Genomic DNA, 18,806 nt, shown 5'->3' on the forward strand with positions numbered 1-18,806 from the left:
GGATGGCAACGCCAAACAAACCACGCCCGACCCGACAAGGAACGGCTGTCCAAGCTTTTGTGTCTGAAGGAAGGAAGGAATAGCACTTAGATTTATATACCACTTCATAGTGCTTCACAGCCGTCTCTAAGCTGTTTACAGAGTCAGCCTATTGCCCCCAACGATCTGGGTCCTCGTTTGACCGACCTCAGAAGGACGGAAGGCTGAGTCAACCTGGAGCCTGGTGAGATTTGATCTGTCAAATTGCACCAGCCGGCAGTCAGCAGAAGTAGCCTGCAGTACCGCACTCTAACCACTGTGCCATCACAGCTCAAGGAAGGAAGGATGGATGGAAGAAAGGAAGGAAGGAATAGCAATAGCAATAGCACTTAGATTTATATACCACTTCACAGTGCTTTTACAGCCCTCTCTAAGTGGTTTACAGAGTCAGCCTCTTGCCCCCAACAATCTGGGTCTTCGTTTGACCAATCTCGGAAGGATGGAGTCAACCTTGAGCCAGTGAGATTCGATCTGCTGAACTGCTGAACTAGCAGTCAGCTGAAGTAGCCTGCAGTATTGCACTCTAACCACTGCACCACCTCGGCTCTCCTTAATCCCAGAAGGACCTAGAAAGGGTGCCAAAACCACATTCATACAACATGAACTCTACTCTTATCTCTCTGATTCAGTCTTCCAAAGGAAGAGAATTTTGGAGACATTCTCATGGTGAATGATGGTCTTTCTGCTCTTGTTTTGTAGCACATTGGCCAAGGAGAAGGTGCAGACACCCTGCCTTTTTATTATGCCATTGTCCCTTTATGGATTTTTCTCTGGCTTCTCACACTTTTGGCCAAACCAAGAGAAGACCTCAAGAGGAATTATCCCTGGATCTTCTAAGCAGGCCATGCTTCTTTCACCAACAGAGGAGATTCCTACTATTAAGAAATGGTTGGAGATGTTCTCCTTCCCCTGGAGATGTTTGCAGAAATGGCGCTCCCAATTTGTCATCCCTCAAGTCTGGTGGAAGATCCCATAGGCCATTTATAGGTAGTCCTTGACTTATGGCCAAAATGGAGCCTGCCCATTATGGTTATAAGTCATGATGGTCATGAACCAGTCATGTGTTGATCAACCTGATTTTATGACCATTCCTTTCTAGAGACCATTAAGTGAATGCAGCCTTTGCTATTGGCCAGTTTTGCCGAAAACAAGAAATAAATACTGGTTTTCAATTAAAAAAAGTCATAAAATTTGGTCATGTGATGTGGGGGAGGGCAGCCATTGGAACTTTGGAAGTGGATCATAAATACCCCCGGGGAGGCCCATCGTACGTTTGAATTCTGCTAATTGACTTGTCATAAGTCAAGGACTCTCGGTATTCCATCCTTAGACAACCTGGTATTGAGACTACAAGTCCCAGGATTCCCAGGGCCTGTTCCGGTGACCATGTTCTGCCTTTGCAGCTGGGGGACGGAAGGCAGCGGGTGGAGGGTTAACTCTTGGCCAGGGGAGCAGAAAATGAGATTCCAGTTATTAGTTGATTTATTGCCCTTTCCTCCATCTGCATTCAGGACTCGGAAGAAAATGTTCCACTCCAGAGCATTAAGCATTTTCAAAAGAGCAGGAACATTAAAAATTGAAATCATAAAATAGACATGTAAATATAGTGGAGGTAAATGGGGTAAGCGAGGCAGCAAGCCAGCCAGCCAGCCAGCCAATCCCACTACCTCTGTGTCATTTTAGGGACTCCGTGGTGGATCTAAGTTGGAAGCTCTTACCGGGATAGAAATGGAGAAGAAGAACAGTCCATCAAGCTTCATATTGTCCACTCGACTGGCCATTTGTCTTGGGAATCTCCTACATTTGGTAAGACCACACTTGGAATACGGCATCCAGTTTTGGTCACCACGATGTTAAAAAAAAGATGTGGAGACTCTGGAAAGAGTGCAGAGAAGAGCAACAAAGATGATTAGGGGACTGGAGGCTAAAACATACGAAGAACGGTTGCAAGAATTGGGTATGTCTAGTCTAAAGAAAAGAAGAACTAGGGGTGACATGATAGCAGCGTTCCAATATCTCAGGTGCTGCCACAAAGAAGAGGGGTCAAGCTATTCTCCAAAGCACCTGAGGGCAGGACAAGAAGCAACGGGTGGAAACTAATCAAGGAGAGAAGCAACCAAGAAGAAATTTCCTGACAGTGAGAACAATCAATCAGTGGGACGGCTTGCCTTCAGAAGTTGTGCTCCAACACTGGTGGTTTTCAAGAAGGGACTGGATGATCTGTATGGTATTTAGGGTCTCCTACTTGAGCAGGAGATTTGATTAGAAGACCTCCAAGGTCCCTTCCAACTCTGCTGTTCTGTTCTGTTATGTTTTATGGATGTTCTCCTAATTTCTTGGCTGATTGTTGGGAGCTGCCCTGCCTCGCAGGGAGTTGGGTAGGATACATGTTTCATAAACGTATCTTTATTATCACAGTTGCCATTGTTAATTTGTTCATCTTCTTCATTTCTCCTAAGGGCCCTTTGAGGTCAATTCTTATTGTGGATCTCGATTGAAAGCACATTTGCAACAAAGACTTGGTCAAAAGGCCTGCAGAAAAGAAGGCAGAAAGAGGCTTCTATTGTGTCTAATTCCTCCTCCTCCTCCTCCTCCTCCTCCTCCTCCTCCTCCTCCTCCTCCTCCTCCTCCTCCTCCTCCTCCTCCTCCTCCTCCTCCTCCTCCTTCTTCTTCTTCTTCTTCTTCTTCTTCTTCTTCTTCATGACCTTTTGCCGAAAAGAAGCATTTGGGGACACGTGGTGGGCGGTCATACTTTTCTCTGCTAAGTGATTTCTTCCAGCCCTTTGGCCACGTTGCTTTCACTGGGGTGTCAATTTGTGTTTATTTATTTATTTGTTTGTTTGTCAAACATGTACAAGATAGCAGGTATAAACATAAACAACATAAACAAAGGAAGTAAGTACAGATAAATGGGGACAGTAGGACAGGGACGGTAGACAGGCTGGTGCGCTTATGCACGCCCCCTTTATGGACCTCTTAGGAATGGGGTGAGGTCCACGGTAGACAGTTTGAGGTTGAAGCTGTGAGGGTTTGAGGATGTAACAACGGACTCAGGTTGAGCATTCCAGGCGTTGACCACTCTGTGGCTGAAGTCTCATTTTCTGCAATCGAGTTTGGAACGGTTTCTCTTGAGTTTGTATCAATTGTTTGCCTGTGTATTATTGAGGTTGAAGCTGAAGAAGTCATTGATATGTAAGACGTTGTAGCAGACAATTTTGTATACTATGCTGAGATCAGACCACAGGTGGTGCAGTTCCAGATTGTCCAAGCCCAGAATTTCAAGCCTGGTGGCATAAGGGATTCTACTGTGAGCAGAGGAGTGGAGGACTCTTCTCGTGAAATACCTCTGGATTTGCTCCATTGTGTTAATGTCCGATATACAGTGTGGGTTCCAGGTGGGCGAGCTGTATTCAAGAATTGGTCTGGGAATTGTTGATGTCTATCCAGCACAGAGAGATGGATTGCAGGCCTCTGTCCACGTTAGATTCCCAGGGTTTAGTGTTCTGCCCCAGCTATGGACCCCAAAGAACACAGCACACACAACATCCGTACAAACCTTAGTTTACTAATTTAAGCCAGTCTTTTCTGAACAAAGGCTGTTAATTTAATTTCATTAACAGCTGACAAGAATCCAAAGAATAATAAATCAATTCTGAGGCACAATATTTCAGATAACTGTAATCTTACTGTGGTTGGCAGAATGCCCAGAAGCAATTTGCAAGAAAACTGATAAGAGAGAAACAAGAGCTGAATCAAACGTTTTCTGGAATCAAGACACGAAGGAATGTAAACGAAGTTGTTTCCTGCAAATTGCCTCAGTCGTTGTCCTTCCTTAAATAGGCTAAGGGAGTGGCCAATTAGCCCCAAGCCTTACTCTCAAGAAGACCTCCTCCTGAGGAGCCACTCCTGCCTTTTGGCAGCTCTGCACACCTGTGCATGGAGAAGAGGCTCCTCCTCTTCTTCCTCTTCACTTATGGGAGCTTCTGGAGGTTCTGAAGACCCTGGCTGAATCCCTGCCTCTGGCACCACATCTTCTCCAGCCTCCTCATTGTCTGACTCGAGTGCCAGCACCACACCAGCCTCCTCGCTGTCAGAATCAGCTACTAACTGCACAGGCCACTGACAGGCCACAACAGTTAGGATAGAAGCCATGTAAGAGAGACGGACAGGGAATTTCAGGCAGGATGGATTTCCAGAGGTGGGCGGTGAGAGAAGGAGTTGCAAGGAGAAACAGGGCACAAAATGGAGAATTGTTGAAATATTTTCTTTTCTGAAAACGAAGGAGGGACGGTTTCTTTCTTGGCCTTTTTCATTTCAGCCCATCCATCCTAGATTTTGGGATGAATAGGAGTGCTTTTATCCCAAATCTGGAATTTTCGTGGCTTAGCGGTACAATACAGGTAGTCCTCAACTGACAACGGTTCATTTAGTGACTGTTTGAAGTTACAGCGGCATGGAAAGAAATGACTATTTTTCATACTTATGACTGTTGCAGCATTCCCCATGGTGATCAGAATTCAAACGCTTGGCAACTGACTATATTTATGACAGCTGGAGTCTCCCAGGGTCACGCAATCCCCTTTTATGACCTTGGAGTCAATGGGGAAGCCCAATTCACTTAACAACTGTGTGACTAACTTAGCAACAATAGTGATTCGCTTAGCAACGGTGGCAAGAAAAACTGTAAAATGGGGGCCAAACTCACTTAACAAATGTTTTCTTAGCAACAGAAATTGTGGGGCTCGGATGTGGTCATAAGTCAAGAACTATCTGTAGAAGGCTCATGGCTGCACGGGGGCAGCTCACTTAACAACCACGTTGCTTAGCCACAAAAATTATAGTCGTAGTCATTAAATCTGCAACGAATGCAGCGCGCATCGAACAAATTGCATCTGTTTTTTTGTAAATCAGATTCGACTGCTGGGAAAAGCAGAATTTGTTCTGTTAGATTTAGATTCTCTAAATCTAGATTTAGATTTCTGCCTGGAGTAGCAGACGGATACCCAAATATTCCCTCCCCCCTTCCCCCCCCATAAAGTAATTATGTGGGAGGAGTGGGCTGAGTTATTGGCCCCAAATCACCCTGAGAGCTTGCAAGATCTGAGGTGGACTCCAGCCTGGGTCTCAACAGTCCTTGGCCAATAACTTAAGCACTTTACTACCCTGGAAATTGGAATAAATAAAAACTCAAATGCCATCTGATTTAATACACCGATAACATTGATTTATTATTTCAAGTTCCATCTAGCAGTCGGAGAACTCTGCGACATAAAAAACAGATGAAGCCACTTTGAGACGTGTTTTCAGAGGCAGTAGAATGTCATCGGACCCTGAAATGGTAATAGATCTCCTTCCCCTAGAGGTGGGCGAAGAGGGAATGGCTGGCCCAAAGTCGCCCGGGTGGTTTTCATGACTAGGTGGTACTAGAACTCACTGTCTCCTAAGGATTAGGCCAAAGTCATCCAGCTGGTTTTTGTCACTAAGGCGGAACTAAAACTCACCATCTCCTGGTGATTGGTCTAAAGTCATCCATTTGGCTTTTATGCTTAAGGCGGAACTAGGACTCACCATCTCCTTGGTCCAAAATCACCTAGTTGGCTTTTGTGCCTAAGGTAAAACTAGAACTCACCATCTCATGGTGATTGGTCCAAAGTCACTCAGTTGGCTTTCGTGTCTAAGGTGGAACTAGAACTCACCATCTCCTGGTTGTTGGTCCAAAGTCACTCAAGAAGCTTTCATGACTAAGGCAGTACTAGAACTCACCATCTCTTAGTTTCTAACCTGGTTGTCTTCACCACCAGACTAAATTGACATTTTTGGTCATACTCTCCAGATTTCAAACAAAATTATCTAGCCAAGCAAACTAAACAACTAAACTGCTTCTCTTCCATCCCATACCTGAACAAACTTCCATGGTTTCCCCACCGTTGGGTCAGCGTTCCCAACTTAGCAAGTGATCTCCAAAAGGACCCCAGGCCTTGAATGAATACAGCAATCATGGCAATAATCAGCCATACAATTTCTGCAATTGTGGCTGTTGGATAAGAAAAAACAAAACAAAATCCAACCAATGTTCTCCTCGCTTAGCCCCCTAATTGGCCAATTCACAACTGGCGTGATTGCGAACATGTATCTGGGGGTGGTGAGCATGGCAAGGGGAAGATCCTTCAGATGACTCAGTTCTTCAAAGCTGTCCAGGGAAGGCAATCTTAGGAGAGATACCGATGAATGCAAACCAGCTTCCAATGTCCACGTAACCATTGTAATTACAAGCTTAGTGTCTAATCACAGCTATAATGTCTGTAACAAGTACCATATAATGAGTAATGGAGTTGCTGAAAGGTTTGCTAATTCCTTTGGTATGCAAGGCACTAGAAAACACCTAGCATTGTTTGGAAGTAACTGTTCTAATTTTCTTATGATGGATCATCAGCAATCTTTTCTAAAGCTGACCATGTCAGGCCCCACAAACCAAGAATGACGTGTGGAATTACCGCTAAATAGTTTCTTTATGGTTATTTGCCTACAGATGGAATCTTGCCGGACTAAAACCACTTCCTGCATAATTATAGATATACTCTGTGAACTGGTAGGATGGGCCCCCCTCCTCTCTCTCTCTCTTCCTGCCTACCAGACATTCCAAGGTTGGCTATGTCTTTGCCCTTTTGGGAAGCTGCCTCTCCATTTTGGGACTCCAGACTGCATTCCACCATTGGCAACCTACTACAGATGAACAGATGAACTGATGATGTTATCTAGTTGGTTAATCAAATGCCTGCAAGAAAACCACCAAGCTCAGAGAGCACCAAGGACCCCATCAGTCAGCATTTCTGTCGTGCATCAACTTAAATCCAATATATTCTGCAAAGGTTTGAATAATCTTGAGAACTCTAGAACATTTCACTGGGGGAGGGAGTCTCCATGGGCAGGCATTATTCTAGAACGGTTGTCTTAAAACTGATCCAGGCAGCACCTTGAAATAGCTACAATCAATGTTTCCACAGTGATGGAATTGAATTATTGGACCCTTTGCTAAAAGCTGAGGGGAAAGATGATTTGCTCTTGAGTCATGGACGTGGTGGTTCAATGGCTAAGACATGAGCTTGTCAATTGAAAGGTGGGCAGTTCAGCGGTTTGAATCCCTAGTGCCGTGTAACGGGGTGAGCTCCCATGACTTGTCCCAGCTTCTGCCAACCTAGCAGTTCGAAAGCACGTAAAAAAAATGCAAGTAGAAAAATAGGGACCACCTTTGGTGGAAAGGTAACAGCGTTCCGTGCACCTTTGGCGTTTAGTCATGCCGGCCACATGACCACGGAGAAGTCTTCGGACAGCGCTGGCTCTTTGGCTTTGAAACAGAGATGAGCACCACCTCCTAGAGTCGGGAACGATTAGAACATATGTGGGAAGGGAATCTTTACCTTACATCAGGGGTGAAATCCAGCAGGTTCTGACAGGTTCTGGAGAACCGGTAGTGGAAATTTTGAGTAGTTTGGAGAACTGGCAAATACCACCTCTGGCTGGCCCCAGAGTGGTGTGGGAATGGGGATTTTGCAGTATCCTTCCCCAGGAGTGGGGTGGGAATGGAGATTTTGCAGTATCATTCCCCTGCCACGCCCACCAAGCCATGCCCGCAGAATCGGTAGTAAAAAATGTTGGACTTCACCACTGCCTTACATCATCAAATGTCTACTTCTCTAAGTCTCACAAGCAGCTTTTGATGTTCTTTCTGGTCCACATGAGCACAAATCTGAAGATGATTCCTGGCTGGCAAGCCATCATTGGCACATGCAGATTAAAATTGATTAAGAGGCCATTGTCCTTGGAGCGGAATGAAAAGAGCTGGAGCTTAAGATCCGAGGCTTCAGTAGAAGGAGGTCCCTATCACAGTGGGATGGAGAGCTTTGGATGTTTGAGACTCTAAAGATAATCAGCAAGCTCCTTGGTTGCCAGGAACACAATGAGAACAGAAGGGCTAAATGAGGCTTTGCAATGCTCATTTTCTATGCAACGAATGTTTGATTCTGTCTAATCTCACACTATACCAAGCTACCCCATAGCTTTCTTTAATTAAAAGCACACTTGTGGTTTTCTGGACTGACTTATTAACTTTGGATTCTGGTTCCAGTTCCAGTCTGAAAACATACCACAAGGCAACAACAGAGTGGATGGCCAAAACTCTCCAGGACATACAAGAAAGAAAGAAAGAAAGAAAGAAAGAAAGAAAGAAAGAAAGAAAGAAAGAAAGAAAGAAAGAAAGAAAGAAAGAAAGAAAGAAAGAAAGAAGAAAGAAGGGAGGGAGGGAGAGAGGGGGGAGGGAGGGAGGGAGGGAGACATTGGCTGAATTGCTGGTCTCCCCAAAATGGGTTCTGATCGTAACCAATTCCTAAAGAGAGATTCTGTATGAAACCTACTTAGGGAGCTGTCCCAACTTCTGTTAAAAGAGAAAGGCCAAACTTTCAGCCCTCTTATCAAATTCAACCAATCTCTGCAGGACCACTGATCTTGGAGCTGAGCTCCCACCACGACAACCTGCAAGGATTACCTTTTATTCTGCCAGCGATGAGAAGAAATCTGAACAGGAGGAGGGAATTCCGTGCAGCAGAAAGTTGAGCCCTGATTCACCAGTTTGCAAATCGTCCCACAATGGATATAATATAATGTGCAACGGAACTTGCAAAATTCCATCCCTTCAAAGCTGTTAGAAGCCTGACCTGAAATCATCTTCGTTCCTGCCCACTGGATAACCCTGGGAGCATGCAGAAATCACCCTTTGTCAATCAAGGCTCCTTCCAACCGACTAATTACTGCAAAAAAAACCCCAAAAAAACCCAGCATTTGGTTAAATTACTGCAATTCCCTCTCCTCACTTCATACGAAAAGGAATTGAAACAAATTGCCAGCCTCCCACGGACGTTTTCAGAAGAGGAAGTGTGTGAGTTGATCTGCTGGAAAATCTGGCCAGTTGCTGAAAAGAAGAGTGGCAATGCAGACCAGCCATCATTTTTCTGATCTTAATGAGGGTCCTATGTTGAGGGCTACCTGTATGTGACTGGAGTAGAGGACAGGTATTAACTTCCTGAGAACTCATTGAACACAGCAGAATAGCAGAATAACACAGTTGGGAGGGACCTTGGAGATCTTCTAGTCCAACCCCCTGCTTAAGCAGCAGACCCTATACCAGTGATGGCTAACCTTTTTGCCATCGCGTGCCAAAGCGGAGGTCGCGCGGGGGGCTCGCGCATGTCCATGCCCACACTCATAATTCAATACAACCCCCCCTCACTTTTTTTTTTTTAAAAAAATTGATTTATATGCCGCCCTTCTCCGAAGACTCAGGGCGGCTTACAATGTGCTCAGCAATAGCCTTCATCCTTTTGTATATTTATACAAAGTCAGCTTATTGCCCCCACAAACTGGGTCCTCATTTCACCTACCTTAGAAAGGATGGAAGGCTGAGTCAACCTTGAGCCTGGTGAGATTCGAACCCTGCAGTAATTGCAGGCAGCTGGTCTTAATCTTAATAACCAGCTTAATAACAGGGTGCCTTAAACCCCTGTACTACCAAGGCTCTTCCCCTGCTTTTGGCACATGATGGCATGGTGGGCCCGGTAGGCCTGTTTTTTGCCCTCCCCAGGCTCCAGAGGCTTTCTAGGAACCTGGGGAGGGTGAAAACAGCCTTCCCCAACCCCATGGATACCCTCCAGAGGCCTCCAGCATGCGTGCTGGAGCTGAGCTAGGGCAACGCTTCTGTGCCCACAGATATGGCTCTGTGTGCCATCTGTGGCACGTGTGCCATAGGTTTGCCGTCATAGCTCTATACCATTCCAGACAAATGGCTGTCCAATCTCTTCTTAAAAACCTCCAGTGTTGGAGCAGCCACAACTTCTGGAGGCAAGTCGTTCCACTGGTTAATTGTTCTCACAAATTCCTCCTCAATTCTAGGTTGGATCTCTTCTTGAGAAGTTTCCATCCGTTGCTTCTTGTCCTGCTTTATGGAAAGCTTTCCCCTCTAGCTTGACTCTTACCATCAGGTGCTCAGAAGCACCTGCACCCAGCTTGAAAGGCACAACTCGGAGGGAATGTAAGAGGAACTTATTTAACAAGAATGAACGCAGAACGTGGCCCACGGAGACCTCTGCAAAAATTAATCTGATCATCCCTGTTCTCCTATTTTAATTAATGTGCTCCCGAGACTCAGCCAAGAGCCTCCTCGCACTGCAGGCCCCCATAATAACACACATGTGCTTCTCCCTCTTTCTGAGGGCTGTGGATTTATGTTCTCAGCGCCTGAACAAAACAAGGACATTGCTACAACAACCATGCCATGAGCACCACACACATAAAGACGCTTCTTATTTTGCACGCTTAGTGCACCTAAAGAGGAGGAAGCTCTTCAAAACGTTGGCAATGCCATCATGGCTTCTGATCCCACTGCGGGTGTCCTTGGATGGGAGGTTGCCATTGGTGTATTCCAAAAATTGTGGGCATGGTGTCCTTCCCCCGTCCATCCAATTCCATCCCCTGACTCCTTTCATTCACCTTTCGGTCATTTTCCTGCCTCTGATGTACTTGTAACCTGGCCTCCTCACCAACTCAACATTTACTGGACTTCTGCGGCTGGCCTCATTGCCCTCAAAGGAAGAACATTGTACATGAAGACCTGGATGCCCATAAAATCGTAGGGACCAACCTGTGGCCTCTAAACCATTCCTTTATGAGGGCCTCTTGTAGCCACAACTGTCACAAAACAGCAGTGTGCCCTCCTGCTATTTTGAGCCAGGACAGACCCACAAGCTATGGTGGAATTCAGCCTTAATAAGGGCTTGATATGAGCTTTCAGGAACAAACCTTCTCTGTGTGTGTGTTTGTGGGTGTGTATTTGTGTGTGGGTGTGAGGAGGGGGCAGAGAGAGAGAGGGAGAGAGAGGGAAAAGGGAAAGGGAGAGAGGGGGAGAGAGAGAAAGAGAAAGGGTGTGTGTGAGAGAGAGAGAGAGAAAAAGAGGGAGAGCGAGAGGCAGAGAGAGAGAGAAAGAGAAAGAGGGAGAGAGAGAGGGAGGGAGAAAGGGAAAGAAAGGGGGGAGAGGGAGAGAGAGAGAGAGGCAGAAGGGGAGAGAGAGAAAGAGAGAGGAGAAGGGGAAGAAGGAGGGAGACTAAACCCTCAAGGTCTAGATATTTCTTCTACCCCATGATTTTTGACTTCTTCCACCAATCTTGGTTTTCCCCTCCCCCCGCCCCCAGAAATCTTAAAGTGTAATCCCACTTAACTCCTAATTCCTGCTATATGAGTTTATAAATTAATCCTTGGCGCTAGAAGGCTAAGTGTCAGCAGAGATGAATGAGATCTTTGACGATGATTACGTCTTTTTCCTTATGCAAGGAAGGAAGGAGAGTTAACTCTCTCCTTACATTTTCATCCGGCCGAGCCAAAGACAGGAAGATTCCTTCGGGAAAGACGAAATGAGCGCTGGCATCTACCCAGGACTAAGAAAAACTGAAGTCCACAGAGTCCAACTTCCAAATACACCGAGGAAAGGAACAACTCAAGCGCAAAGCCTATGGGAACGTCTGGATGGACTTAATAGGGCCCCCTCCTTTAAGTAAAGGCATACAGGAAGTCCTCCTTTTAAGACTCTAATTGAGCCTGGCAGTTATGGTCATAAGCTATGGAGATCATAAAGCGGGCTCACTGGACCAGATGTGGGATTCATTTCTCAAACACGGGCTTGCTCATCTCCAACCCAGCGTCGTAATCAGTGGTGAAATCCAATTTTTTTTACTTCCTGTTTTATGGGCGTGGCTTGGTGGGCGTGGCTTGGTGGGCATGGCACTACCAGAAATGTGAGCGCGCATCACAAAACATGGCAATTCTCATGCGTGCAACGTCAAACAACACGGCAATAGGATCGTGAGTGCCGTCCACGCATGCGTGCATCATCAAAAACACAGCGATATAGGACGGGATTGTGCCCGTCGCCATTACCGGTTCGTGTGAACCGGTACGAACCGGCTGAATACCACCTCTGGACTGGACCCGATTTTGAGACCTTTCCTGTGGCAGTCGTTAAGTGAACTAACTGGTCATTAAACAAAACTCATTTTTGCTATAGGTTTTTTGATGGAACCAGAAGTAAATGGCCATTTCCCACAAAACCCGAGTAAGTCTTTGTGACTGCAGGGCGCTGCAAAGGGCAGGTTGCTGAGCCCCGATTGTCACATGACTGGGGGGGGAGGGGAGGAATGTCAGAACTTCGAAACTGAGTAGCTTTTGGAGGGTCTGTTGTAACTTTGACCAGTCTCTAAGCAATAGTCATTAAGTTGAGGACTACCTGTATAGACTTTCAGATCCATCCATCTATCCGTCCATCTAACTGAAGATGTCTAGAAAAACAGAAGTGATACCCCAAGCTTCCTCCTAGATTTGGGGTCTCAAAATTCCCCTGATTATGATTATGGAGTGGCATTAGGGCATTAAATCTATGCCATCCATTGGTTATGGAGTACCTCCATCTTAAGCCTTGAAGATGCTCAATTTTTTTACTCCAAGCCAACCGAGTTTTAAAGGGAAGATTTTTGAGGAAAGGTATATTTTTTTTTCTACAGCTTATTAATAGAACTTTCTCGGCACTCTTTCTCAACATTTTGCAGCTACTGTTGACCCCTCAACTTCCATGTCAAGATGATTTCCTATCTCTCCAGGGTTTGGGGCTTCTTGGAGTGATCCCAATCATCAACATAGCATGCATGATATCAACGTGATCCTAACAACCAATCAGAGTTAGCCATGCTACTATTCGTGGCCAGAACGTAATCTTGAAATCCCAGAATAATTTTAAGGAAGGGTTAATCCCTGACAACTGTAGGAAATGCCCCTTTTGATCCAGTTCTACAGAGGAATTATTGAGTCTGTCATCTGCACCTCTATAACTGTCTGGTTTGGTTCTGCAACCCAACAAGACAGACCCAGACTTCAGAGGATCATTAGAACTGCAGAAGAAACAATTGCTACCAACCTGCCTTCCATGGAGGACCTGTCTACTGCACGAGTCAAAAAGAGGGCTGTGAAAATATCTACACACCCCTGACATCCTGGACATAAACTGTCTCAACTCCTACCCTCAAATCGACGCTATAGAGCACTGCACACCAGAACAACTAGACACAAGGACAGTTTTTTCCCAAACGCCACCACTCTGCTAAACAACTAATTCCCTCAACACTGTCAAACTATTTACTAAGTCCGCACTACTATCAATCTTCTCATCGTTCCCACCACCCATCTCCTTCCACTTATGACTGCATGACTGTAACTTTGTTACTTGGATCCTTATGATTTATATTGATATTGTTTCCTGATTGCTTAGTTGTACCCTATGACTATCATTAAGTGTTGTACCTTATGATTCTTGACGAATGTATCTTTTCTTTTTATGTACACTGAGAGCGTATGCACCAAAGACAAGTTCCTTGTGTGTCCAATCACACTTGGTCAATAAAAAATTCTATTCTATTCTATTCTATTCTATTCTATTCTATTCTATTCTATTCTATTCTATTCTATTCTATTCTATTAATTTTCCATGGTTCTATTCTATTCTATTCTATTCTATTCTATTCTATTCTATTCTATTCTATTCTATTCTATTCTATTCTATTCTATTCTATTCTATTCTATTCTATTCTATTCTATTCTTTTCCAAGACAAAGGAAACCTAGACCACTAGTTTCCACCAAATCATCTTGTCACATTTGAGTTTCTCCTTGGAAGAAAATGAAAAAGCAGATTTTTTTTCATTCATGAAAAAAAAAAAAAACTCATGGCGGGCAAATCCCTTGTGCTTTCTTCAGCTTGGCGAAGTCCTAATAATCATACATCACGAAATGTGTGCTAATGACCTTTGGAGCAGCAGAAAAGCAGGCGGTCTTGATGTGAGGAGGACAGCTTCTTCAAGCCATCGTTGACGGAGAATCAATAAATAAGCCAAGTCAGGATTTTTTTTCCGTAACCTTCACAGCAAGGACCGTGCATTAAGAGGGAACGCATAATTACCTGTATAAATTGTAACAAGTGGGAGGCTTCTAAGATGTCAATAAATCTTGATTCTTATGAACCTCGCTCCCGTGCACTCATGATTGACTGCAGCCAGTCTTAATTGCAAGGAGCAGCTGGGTCGCAGGCAATGTGGCTTCCTGAATGAGGAATAAGGTGGGGCATTTGAAAGGTCTTGACCTCTGATGATATCCATCAGTGGTTCCTTCCCAAGGACCTTGGGCCACGGAAGAGAGTCAATAGCAGGGTGCAACGGTTGGGGAGGTTGAGCAGCAATTATCTGCCCAAGAGCAGATTCAGATGCAAGGGATATGACTCCACTTTAATATTCGATGAAGGCATGGACCAGCCTAAGGCTGCCTTGATGGTTGATGCTGTCCTTCAGCCAGAAATTAGCAGCCAGGAAGCTAGAGGACAAAACACAAGACCAAAGAGCCACACTTGGCAGAGGTTTTATCTCCCCCAACATCTGTGAAACCTTATCTGGCCATTCCCAGGGGAAGGCAAGCAGTGTGGGGAGATTCTTGTAACATAGGTGTAAACAGAGGTAGGATTCAAAAATTTTAGAAACCAGTTCTCTGCCTGGTTGCTGGCTGGGAATGTGGCCATGGTGGATGTGGCCTACTCGGCTTCCTGCACCATAGTGGGGGGTGGGGCATTTTCACCCTCCCCAGGCTCCAGAGGCTTTCTTTGAGCTTCTGGGAGGGTGAAAATGGCCTCCCCGGGCTCCAGAGGCCCTCCGAAGGCTGGAAACAGGCCCATTTCCAGACTTCTGAAACTTCCAGGACGCCTGTTTTTTGCCCTCCCCGGGCTCCGGAGGCTTTCCTCGAGCCTCTGGGAGGGCGATAATGGCCTCCCCTGGGTTGTGGAGGCCCTCTGGAGGCCAGAAACAGGCCCATTTCCAGACTTCCAGAACTTCCGGGAGGCCCATTTTTCGCCCTGGTGCTGCACTTACCTGGCATCCAAAACGGGCCAAATGGAGACTCCTGGGAGGGGCGGGGAGAGGTGGGCGGGGCCAGACAGTCCTTGCAACTACCGGTTTGGTGAACCAGATATAAAATTAGCATCTGGTTTGCCCGAACCAGTCCGAACCGGATGAATCCCAGCCCTGGTGGTAAGTAATAAAGTTCCTGACTTTTGATATTCACAAGTGGCTCTGGTTGCTTGCATTTGACATTAGCTTAGGCATCGTTCTGATAGGTCCGGAATCCTTGTTTCAAATGTTTTTGTAAGCCCTCTGAAGTGGTTTAGCAGTGAAAGATGGGGTACTCCTCTACTGCACTGCACAAGCCCAGTTCCGCTTCATATACTTTGAAGATGAGCCAGCCAGGTGGTCCTCAGGTTTCCGGGGCTCCGGCACGCGCTAAGATCTGCTGGCTGTGTCACTGCATTTTTTTATTTACCAGCTGAGCTCTCATTTCTGGACTACCAGACTTTCCGTAGCTTGCCAAGAATCCTTATCAGTAAGCTAAACTGCGCATGTCCACCCACATTCCTTCACACACACTTTCCTTTGTTCTCTTGCCAGAAAGGTCCGGCTGAGAAATAGCCGGCACGAACTTTTTCAAAAATGTAACTAATTAGATCAGTTAGATGTTTTATTTTCTTCATAACTTCATAATTATTTAATGATTTTAAATTTTAATTGTTGTTTTGTTTCTGTGTTTTTAAATAGGCTGTACACTGCCCTGAGTCCTTCGGGAGAAGGGCGGTATAGAAATAAAATTATTATTATTATTATTATTATTATTATAACAAATAAATGAGTTTTCTTAGAAGAAATATCTTCGGGTTTTGTTTTCTTAAAAGTATGCTTGCAAGGAAAAGCCTCGATCCACTCCTCTTAATCAAGGTGCGATTATCCCAAAGGCAGAATGGGATTAATCAGCGCCCTGACAGGCTGGTATGCATGCACACACCGGAAACCAGAAGAGCAGCTGGCGATGGCACGCATGCCCACAGAGAGGACTCTGTGTGCCACCTCTGGCACACATGCCATAGGTTCGCCGTCACCGCCCTAGACCATTTCAGAATTGGATGCCTGGTCCCTTCTTAAAAACCTCCAGTTACTGCAGCACCCACATAGCTTTTGATATTGCTCTGCTCAGTTTTGCAACCATTCTCGGTGGTGACTGAGAGAGAGAAGAGTCTGGCTTTGCATTCCCCCCCCCCCGCCTCTGTCTGTGGCACACAGAGCATGCTCAGCCCCCCAGAAGAGGGGCAAAAGAAGGGGTTAATTGGGGAGCAGCCTGGTCTCCAGACCTGGTGATAAATTAGCCCAGAGATCCAGGCATTTCGTGCAGCTGCTTTTCCCTCTGCCACGTATGACAATGTGATTAATTTTCTCTGCCAATTAAGCTCATTTATCATTGCCACGTGACTCCGCTTGGAGCCCGCAGGAAGGGAAGGCAAGGAGACCGGGAGAAAGGGAAGGAGGGAAGATGGCAGAGAAGGAAACTGAGGCCAGAGTGGGGGGGGGGGGTGTCAGGTGACCAGAAGGGAGCGAAACTCAAACCCACCGTATGTTCTCAGCCACTGATTCTGTTAAGGAGGTGAAGAATCATCTGTTGAGGAGCATGGGATTTAGATGCCTGCACCGAACGGAAGGTTGGACTCTGTTGCAGCCCCCATTCTGATGTGTGTGGGGGGCGGGGGAATCTTCTGGTAGGTGATAACGATGCTGGGCTGCAACCTCTTCCCTTTTGTATAGTCCTCAACTTACAACAATTCATTCAGGGGCCATTTGAAGTTACAACAGCCACTGAAAATAATAGCTAGTTTGGCAGGGGTCTGTTCTCTGAATTTGCTGTTTAACTCCCCGACGTCTCCTTAACCAACCTAGCTAACATCTTCAGTGGGGTTGTGGGCTGATGGGTCTTGTTCGTTTACATAGGCTGGGGTGGGGCTGCTGGGGCTTCGCAGGGGTTCGGGAGAACCTCTAGCTAAGATTCTGTGCAGTTCAGAGAACCCCCAAATCCCACTCCTGGCTGGCCCCTCCCACCCCACCCTGCCCCTCCCAGGAGTCCCCAGGCGGCCAGTTTTGGATGCAGGCAAGTGCAGGGTGAGCGCGGAGGCTCAGGTAGGGCAAAAAATGGGCCTACCGGAAGTTTGGGAAGGCCGGAAACGGGGCCGTTTCCAGCCTCCGGAAAGCCTCTGGAGCCTGGGGAGGCCATTTTTGCCCTCCCGGAGGTTTGAGGAAAGCCTCCGGAGCCTGGGGAGGCCATTTTTGCCCTCCCGGAGGTTTGAGGAAAGCCTCCGGAGCCTGGGGAGGCCATTTTTGCCCTCCCGGAGATTTGAGGAAAGCCTCCGGAGCCTGGGGAGGCCATTTTTGCCCACCCGGAGGTTTGAGGAAAGCCTCCGGAGCCTGGGGAGGCCATGTTTGCCCTCCCGGAGGTTTGAGGAAAGCCTCCGGAGCCTGGGGAGGCCATTTTTGCCCTCCCGGAGGTTTGAGAAAAGCCTCCGGAGCCTGGAGAGGCCATTTTTGCTCTCCCGGAGGTTTGGGGAAAGCCTTCGGAGCCTGGGGAGGGCAAAAACATACACATCCCGCCGTGGTGCAGGAGGCCGACTAGGCCACACCAACCATGGCCACGCCCACCCAGAAACCAGGCAGAGAATCCCTAGCTAAAATTTTTGAAGCCCACCCCTGTATATAGGTCCTGGGTGGTAGGTTGGTTGGTTGGTCTTGTAACTGACTGAATCCCAAGACTGGTGATTCAAGACTAACTGACCACCCAGGACCTATATAAACGAATAAGACCCTTCACCCCACTGAAGTTGTTACCTAGTTTGGCAACGAAACGTCCGGGAGCTAAACAACAAGCTCGGGGAACAGACCCCTGCCAAACCCTACAACTCAAGCGATGAATATTCTCAATATAATAGTTACTATTAGTTTTAATACCCAATGTTTATTATTAGAATAGTTATTAAAACAAAAAGGGTTGGATATGAATAAACGCAATAATAAACATATTTTAGGTTAAACAGTTCCCCTTCTTTTTCTCCCCATTCCCCTTTTCCATTTCTTTCCCTGTTCTTTCCTTCCATTCTTTCCATTCGTTTATGCTGGCTTTCCATTCCGTTCTTCCAGAAGTATTATGGGTTGTTTTCTGCAATCTTCTTCCTGTGTGTGTATGTGAGAGACACACAGAGATATATATATATTCTCTCTCTCTCTGTCTTTCATTCTCTCTCTCTCTCTCTCTCTTTGTCTTTCTCTTTTTTCTCTCTGTCTGTCCTTCTCTCTCTTTGTCTCTCTTTCTCTCTCTTTCTCTCTCTTTCTCTGTCTTTCTCTTTAACTGTCTGTCTCTCTCTCTTTCTCTCTCTCTGTCTCTCTCTCTCTCTGTTTGTCTGTCTTTCTCTGTCTTTCTCTTCTTTCTCTCTGTCTGACTTTCTCTCTGTCTCTCTGTCTCTCTCTGTCTGTCTTTCTATCTTTCTCTTCTTTCTCTCTGTCTGTCCTTCTCTCTCTTTGTCTCTCTTTCTCTCTCTTTCTCTCTCTTTCTCTGTCTTTCTCTTTAACTGTCTGTCTCTCTCTCTTTGTCTCTCTCTGTCTCTTTCTCTCTCTCTGTGTCTCTCTGTCTGTCTGTCTGTCTTTCTCTGTCTTTCTCTTCTTTCTCTCTGTCTGACTTTCTCTCTCTCTGTCTGTCTGTCTGTCTGTCTGTCTTTCTATCTTTCTCTTCTTTCTCTCTGTCTATTTGTCTGACTTTCTCTTTCTCTCTCTC

General features: G+C 46.1%; 1 protein-coding gene across 7 annotated transcripts in view; it reads right to left on the reverse strand.

The window, feature by feature from the left end:
- Positions 1 to 18,806, reverse strand: part of LINGO1 (leucine rich repeat and Ig domain containing 1) — a 308,187-nt gene that overhangs the window by 175,004 nt on the left and 114,377 nt on the right. For 2 of the 7 annotated variants that reach the window (XM_087878156.1, XM_087878154.1), the window contains exon 4: positions 1,758 to 1,914. The exons of 4 other annotated variants lie outside the window; for them this stretch is intronic. The gene's annotated coding sequence lies outside the window, so the exon portion shown is untranslated. Of the gene's footprint in view, positions 1 to 1,757; positions 1,915 to 8,581; positions 8,844 to 18,806 lie in introns of those variants that run through there. One more of the 7 variants, XM_087878157.1, reaches the window with a different exon arrangement.

This window comes from Pantherophis guttatus, chromosome 13 (genome assembly GCF_059756535.1).
Source record: "Pantherophis guttatus breed Tessera chromosome 13, ASM5975653v1, whole genome shotgun sequence".
Lineage (NCBI taxonomy): Eukaryota > Metazoa > Chordata > Lepidosauria > Squamata > Colubridae > Pantherophis > Pantherophis guttatus.